The sequence below is a fragment of the Morone saxatilis genome, unplaced genomic scaffold (assembly GCF_004916995.1).
Source record: "Morone saxatilis isolate NCDOM2014 unplaced genomic scaffold, NCSU_SB_2.0 Contig15, whole genome shotgun sequence".
In the NCBI taxonomy this organism is placed as follows: domain Eukaryota; kingdom Metazoa; phylum Chordata; class Actinopteri; family Moronidae; genus Morone; species Morone saxatilis.
Genome location: NW_023339707.1, coordinates 23042269 through 23050197, shown reverse-complemented (window position 1 = coordinate 23050197; position 7929 = coordinate 23042269).

Genomic DNA, 7929 nt, shown 5'->3' with positions numbered 1-7929 from the left:
CAGTCTGAAGTGTGTTTTATGATTATCTGCTAAATAAAATTACTGGTTTTGTCAATGGAGTCTGGTTGGCCGTAGTGCCCGTTGTTTTGGTCCAAGATGCTGGTGCTCTACTGGGACATCTATTGGCAAGTGAATTTGTATATATATAACCTTTAATGATACAAAATGATACACATTACTCAGACTTAACCCACAATGACAAACTGACCTCACAGCAGTTAAGTGGAGTAGAATTCATCTCTGCTTCTGTCAGTCTGAGCTCAATGCTGGTCTACAACATACAGCCAGAAGCTCTTGTTTGCTTTGTTAATTGCTTTTTGTTTTCCTTTCATTATTTGAATCTTCATGTTATATGTTTAATACATGCTGCTCTGTGGGCAAGAACATTGCAGTTTTGTCTTTATGTCTGTTTTTTTTTTATTGTTAATTAGTGAGATCTGTGCTTGATGCCTTGGGTCTTGTGTCTGTCAATTGTGAGATGGACGAATTACCAATGTGTGTCACACTAGCAGCGTGGCTCTATTGGATGGGCTGCCATGAAATGTTGTACTGGCTGTTCAGTACTTTGCTTTAATACCAAATACCTGCAAACCTAAAGAAACCTAAAATTCCCCTCATCCTCAGCTATACCTTGTGGTTAGTAGTATTTAGCGAATGTTAGCATGCTAACAGGCTAAACTAAGATGGTGAACATGGTAAAACATCAGACAGCATGTTAGCATTGTCAGTGTGAACATGTTGCAATGTTAAAGTTAGCGTTTAGCTCAAACCCCCTCTGTGTCAACGCTACAGCCTCACAGTGCCGCTAGCGTGACTCTAAATCTCGTTAAACCAGACTTGAATCTGGTCTGATCTCATCAGCTCTGGGTTCTGGATCGGCTTTATGAAACAGATTAATCCTTGTTTGGTTTGTTAGGTTAATTCAAGACAGGCTTTATGAAACACCTCTTCCATAAAATAAAAATGTCCTGTTGATGTTTAGCTGATTGCCTTTTGCAAAACCAAATAGTTACAAGAGGAGAAGTCTCACCTGTGCTTGGATTATACATAAGTGAAGGGACACTGCAGAGTTGCTGCCTCTAGATTAGTTTATCTCCTTAAATATCATAGAGACAATTTTACATGACACATTCAACTATTTCAAACTTATATATTTTGCATTAAATGTATATATGTGGTGCATCTGTGTATGCTCAATAACCCCAGCAGTGTTTTCTTTATGTGTGCCCCCATGCAGACAATTTATCTGGTGCAAAGTCAAATCATTTATTTCCCTCATTCATCCTGATAGAATGAGAGACCCAAGGAACAACAGCCAATTTAGACTGAAAATCCCAGTTCAGCTCAGGGTAATCTGATTTCTCTGCTCCCCAGAAATCTACATGTATAGTGCTTATCAACTGGATTACTGGCAGGTAGGAAGAATAACCCAATTTGAGGTTACTTGTTTCTCTGTGTGTAGTATTCAGTGTCACATTGCATTAGAAGAGGAGGGCTATTGCTTTGTGGAATGGATTTGTAACTTCCTTGCTCCTCCTTTCCAAGATCTAGCTGCTCATTCATTCACATGTGGGTTTTTTTTTCTTTTGCATTACGCCACCATGTAGAATAACAAAGTGATCAAATGTAAATGCGCTGCAATCAGATAATGGCTTTAAGGGAGGCATTAAAAAGGGAAATACAGGCCTGAGCAGCCCAACTTCTTACTTTATTCATTTTTCTTTTTTTTTTTCAAATGGACACTGTTTGTCTTCCTTCGTGTGGTGGAAGTGACAGATCTGAGATGGGTTTACTGGAGTGGTGACTGGGCCAGGAGGCGGCCTAGTGTATGTGGTCTTCACTCTGATTCCAGCAATGAGCTACAAGGGGGCTCCTCCCAGACGCCCCATCTGGGGATATTATACAGGGTCGAGTATGGGTTGTGGTAACGGATGACCACCGTCCACGTACCCTCATCACCACAGAGGTCAATCTCCTTTGAACAAGAGCAGCACTCCCTCCAAGGTGATTATTGATAAAGGATGACACGCCAATGTGGACACAGGAGAAATTATACTCTGGGGCCAATCACTGCTCCTCTCGTTGTTTCTGGAGAGGAAGACCTTGCTTAATGTATAAATACTGTGGTGGGACAATATTCCCATACCTATTGAGTGACTATAAAAGAAACGGAGTGGAAACCATCAGGGATGCAGGGAGCCATGTCAGTTTCCTTTAGACACAGTCCTCCTAATATCTTTTAAAGGAAACAATCATCTTTCCTGATGAACCAAAATGTCCTATAGCAGCCAAGGTCAAGTACACCGAGCCGACACACACACACGGACGCACGGACAGAGCTACAGTAAATGCATCATGTGTTCAACTGTGCGTTATGTCCTCTCATTTCCCCCCTTTAGAACAATAACAGGGTATGTTTCGATCTTAAGGTGCTGAAAGGCAGATGCTTCACGTGCGTTTCACACAAAAGTGGTGGCTCAAAATATCACATTAACATCGCTTAATATAGCCTACAGGCAGTTCCGTTTAAACCTGGACCTAGACTGTTTGTCTCTGTAATCAAATCTATGGACTGGAGAGTAAATTAACTTTCCCTATTTAGAATTTATTGGCTGAATATACACAATTAGTGGTTTCTAGCACACTGTAACATAGTTGTAAACAAAAAAGAGGACATTTCAAAGTGTTTTTTTAATGTATTTCTTCTTTGCGGTTACTACTACTGTGTGAGGCTTTTATAACTGGTTGATAAACAGTTAATGAACAATTGATAGCACAGTTGTAACCATAGATAAATATATTGTTTAGAACTTTATGTCTGGCTGTGAGCAGGCAAACTTAGAGACTGAGGACGACTTTCTTCCCACAGGCTCAAAACCTAAATAAACAATAAATTCTTTACAGACATTATACCCATATTCACCTATGTATATACCATATAATACCTATACTAATGCCATTTAAATACTGTTACCACTTTACTTTCACCATTCACTTCACCTGGCACTTTTAACGATACTTACTATTATATATTTTTTATTTATTTTGGTAATTTTTTTTAAATCTAATATTCTGTTTATGGCTTAATTTAAACTAATTGTATATGCATTGTGCACTGCCTGGGAGTTTGACTCACACATCTCTCTTGAATCTCTTGAATCACATCCATAATCAGTTTCTAACTTTTGCATTTGAGTTATTTGCACGTGTTAATAAACAGTAAATAATAACAGTTACAACACAATATAAAAAATATAGGTTGATTTAAGCTCCCTTTTCAGCATAATAAATGCTTAACAAGCATGTTCACACAGCACTGTTGAGTATTAAGTGGTGAATATATGTATCTCACATGATAAAATGTAAATGTTTCCATCATAATTCATAGGTATGTTCTAAGCATATATTATTGACACTATTTCAATTGCACACAAATAATCTACAGTTAACATATTGGAATTCAAACACTTTAGAGAATAAATAGTTGACAACTTTGTTAAGACAACATTAGTTTATATTTTAATTTATTAGTGATAATTTACATTTTATGAATTATCTGGGTAACTTGGTTAAATCATCTTGAGAACAGGCCGCTTTAGTCCAAGTTCTCTGAGGATTTTCACTCAGTCAACCTGCCTCTTGGAACAGGCCACATACAGTACACAGTTATCATCAGCAGAAATTACACACTGATTTTGTTGTATAAATAATCAATGTCCAACAGCAGGAGAACAAATCAGCAAATGATTTTGCTTCTCTAAATAAAGAAGGATTGATGGATACACGTGTTTGATTAGGGTTTAAATTGTCCATAAATATTAATATTCAAATTAAAGATGTCCTTATAATGGCTTACAACAATTTTACAGTATTTATTAAACATTTAACAAATAACACTTAGGTCAGCATTTAAAATTATTTGTCCTGCTGTGGGATTTAAGCTTTCATAAATGTATGAACAATGATTATAAGGTATCTTATTGTGTGTTATAAGGCATTTTAACAGTTTGTAAACATACACAGCAGGTTTAAAACTGTTTATAAATGTATATAAAGCTACTGAGGATACATGGTTGTATATAATTACAATAAAGATATTAATAAACTTGTCTCAGATCTGCTTAGAACTACATACATAATGTGTTTTTTGTGTTATTGACCAGTTAGTAATTGTTTGTTGTACTGCTTATTAAAGCTAAATAAATGGGTTAAAGGAGTGTTGCCGCAACAAGAACAGTTTTTCCCATCTGCAGCTGGCCTCAGCAAGTCCTGGGACCACCATTGACACTGACTCTTAAACCTACCACCCACCATGAATATATGTGTTACATTAATGCACTTCCCCGGTTTTTATCTCGCACACTGCAATGTCGTTATATGTCACACTGCTAACATGCACATTCCCTCAAAAATATTTTGCACATTCCTACAAGCTGTACGGCTCTTCACTCATTTATTGTCTTTGTTTATTACCTTTATTTATATTACTCTGTGTTTATTGTAATGCACCATCTTGCCAAGGCAAATCCCTTTATGTGAAAACCTACTTGCTTCTGATTCTGCTAAACACATTATACAGAAAGAGGTTATGTAATTTGGCACAAAACAACTATTTCTTATAGTTAATCTACTGGATAACGTCTCATGTTTCAATGTCTTGAAAGTCACCTAATCATTAGAAATAAATATACTATATTCCATACATGATCTAAACGGCAAAAAAAGCGAGTATTAGGTGATATGGTACGTATATTTACTGCACTGTAGCTTGTTGATGAGAACTGTAAGAAGGGGAAACTCAGGAAAAAACAGTTGCTTAGGAGGTGCCATGTCCTACCAATCACTCTCCCCTTCTAAAGGGGCTCCAATGGCACCTGAGGGGGAATCTCATGGCTGTCATCCCAGAAAGCCTGCCGCACTGATGCCTGCTTACCATCTGCTCCCCATATGAGCAAAAACAGGCAATTGTCTCAGAAAAGGCACCTCAATCATACTGTCACTGAACTAATACACTTTAACATGTTTTTCGGGTTAGGTTTGGACAACATCTTGGTAGAATCTGCAATGCTGGAAGTTCCTATTTGGCTCGTGGAGATAACAGTAAATGATTGTGTGTGCATGCGGTGTAGGTCGAGTGCGTTTGAAATGTATATCATAGCAATGTCCCGTCTCAGCATGGACTTGGCATATGACAGTGAAAAAAGCAGAACAGTGGGACCCTGTCAGTGTTACACTTCCTGTAAATAACCCCTCCATGCCTTTGGTTTTATCATTCCCTGCAAATGATTCCAGACCCCTCCAGAGTCGACAAGAAATAGCATTATTTTATGGCATGGAAAAAAGAGGAGATAAAAAGAGGAGCCAGGGAGAGAAAAAGGGAGATGGGGCTAAAAAAGGTCCTTCAGGGAACATGGTGTAAATGAAGTTCCAGGAATGACACAGGCGAGCAATGAGGCGTGGATGGAAAATATACGCTGCACATCATCGGATAGAGATGCCAGTGAAAATGGCTTCATTGAAGTGTCAGCCCTCATCCATCAATCAATCATCCGCAAGAAACAATAACGCTGCGGCGATGGGGCAGCTTTTATGGGGCTTACTCATGGGTATCGGAAACAGCACTTAAGTGTAGTTCTGACACTGGGAGAAAAACAGAGGTGAGGAGCTCGGCTTATTCCACATGCAGGTAGAACAGATAGGAGGGGGGAGGGACTAAGTACACAGTGCCCCCCTAGCAGAAAAGCTCTGGACAGAGGAGTTTATCTCCACAACAGCAGCGGATTCCACCTTTTGTAACGTCCATTTTGTCCTAAATGCCTGATATTGATATTTTGGATTTACAATATATTTAAATTGCGTTACTGTATGATCTTTTATTGTTATTGACGTATTGAAAATGAAACAAGACTAAGAGGCTACAGCCATGTTAGCGGCTCTGTGAGGCTGCACTAAGGCCCAGTGGTGCTTCGAGCTAAACGCTAACATCAGTATGCTAACATGCTTACATTGACAATGCTAACATGCTGATGTTTAGCAGAAATGTTCACCATTGCATTTTAGCATGTTAACATGCTAACAGTTGGTACTTAGTGCTATAGCTGGTACCAGGAGCAGATCTAGAGAAGTATTATGTGGCAAGAGGGTGGCATGGAGACCTATATATGCAGAAATATACGTTGATTTAATGGCAAATGGTAAATAGACCTGTACTTGTAAAGCGCCTTTCTAGTCTTCNATTCACCCTTTCACACACATTCGCTCAGCGATGGCAAAGTCCATCGAACAGAAACTAACGCGTATGAATGGGTTAGGCAGGGCAGCAATTCGGGGTTCAGTATCTTGGATAGGATACTTCGACATGTGGCCAGCAACCTTCCGATTAGTGGACAATATCAATATTTGCTTGGAAAAGCCCCAAAAATAAAGATATTTTAACTCAAAAATATAATTGTGTTACATTATTTAAATTCAATTTTTCCAAATACATACATTTTTTATTGATTTTCATTATCACTTAGTCTAAAATGTGGCCAGAACAGATCATTAAATTAATTTCCATTATTAGACAACGAAACTGGGGTAGCAGCTGAGGTATCCAGGCATTCCTTCAGGGGTAACAAAAGCCACCCCATGCCCCCCTTCTAGATCCGCCCCTGGCTAAGGCTGATGTGTCGTATGGTCATAAACAAAGTTTTGGTCACATTAAATTTTAAACCTGATGATGGCGCTAGATGACAAGTCAGGAAATCACCAGCGTTATCAGGATTCATCTTCTGGGGACCACAAATGTTTATGCACAATTTCCTGGCAAGCCATCCAATAGTTGAGATATTTGTGTCTAGACCAATTTGTGTCTAGACCAAATTGGTTAACCCACTGACTTACAGTTGGCCATATCTTGAACTAAACAACAAAACAACTTATCTTTGTGTCTATTTTACACGTCTTTTATTTTGTCTTCAGATTTTTGTTCCTTTATACTTGAAATCTATCCTTTCAGAAACAAGTTGTTATGCTGTTAAAGTTGTCTGCTATGATATCATATGTTAGTCAATAAAAGCCAACCAGAATCATCATGTTGTTTACTTACAAATAACCTCAGCAAACCAAAAGCACTGAAAATAGAGCAACACATTTTTCAAGGCTACATCAATGTTCAGCGCGCTCTCAAAATAAAAATAAACAAGAAATGCTAAATGGTCCAACAGTCGCTTTTGCTGTATGTGAGCCTTTTGATTTCCCCAAACCAAGTCTCTTGATGGCTTCTCTGCAACATGAAACATGACACATCATCCATTATTCTGTACATGTGCCTTGCTATCTCAGCCCGCTCCATATGGCCCCTGTTGTCTCCAGACACCCAAATCCCTTTCCTTAGGCCAGGGGCTGTTTTTGTGGGAACCATTACATTGCTCCTCTTCCTCAGAGGAATGGGGTGACGATGATGAGCAATCACAGCCAGAGCAGACTTTCCGCCTCAAATTCTGACAGGATATTCAACAATTGACCGTATCCGCTTTGTTGGCCCAATTGCTAATTCATGCAAGTTGACAATCTGGAGGCAACAATTATGAGTGATGAAAGGACTGAAAATAAGAGGAGAGAGCACTTAAGGGGAAGGAGAAAAACATGAAGTTTACTTTACAAGGAAGGAGGGAGGTAGGAGATCTGATAGTCATACTACTGGAGAGAAAGAGGTTGGAATGGCTAAACATAACCTCAGTCACAGATCCACAACTACTAAACATAACCTCTTGTGAAACCAAACACTCTGAACAGATGAACGGATGGCAATACAAGCATAAAATGCCATTTGTGTATTGAATTGTGCACTAAAATGGCTGCTGTGTAAATCCTTATCACACAAAACCTAATGTGATGAAAGAAACTCGCTAAGGAGCTGTGAAGACCTCAGGTGTGTCATGCCAA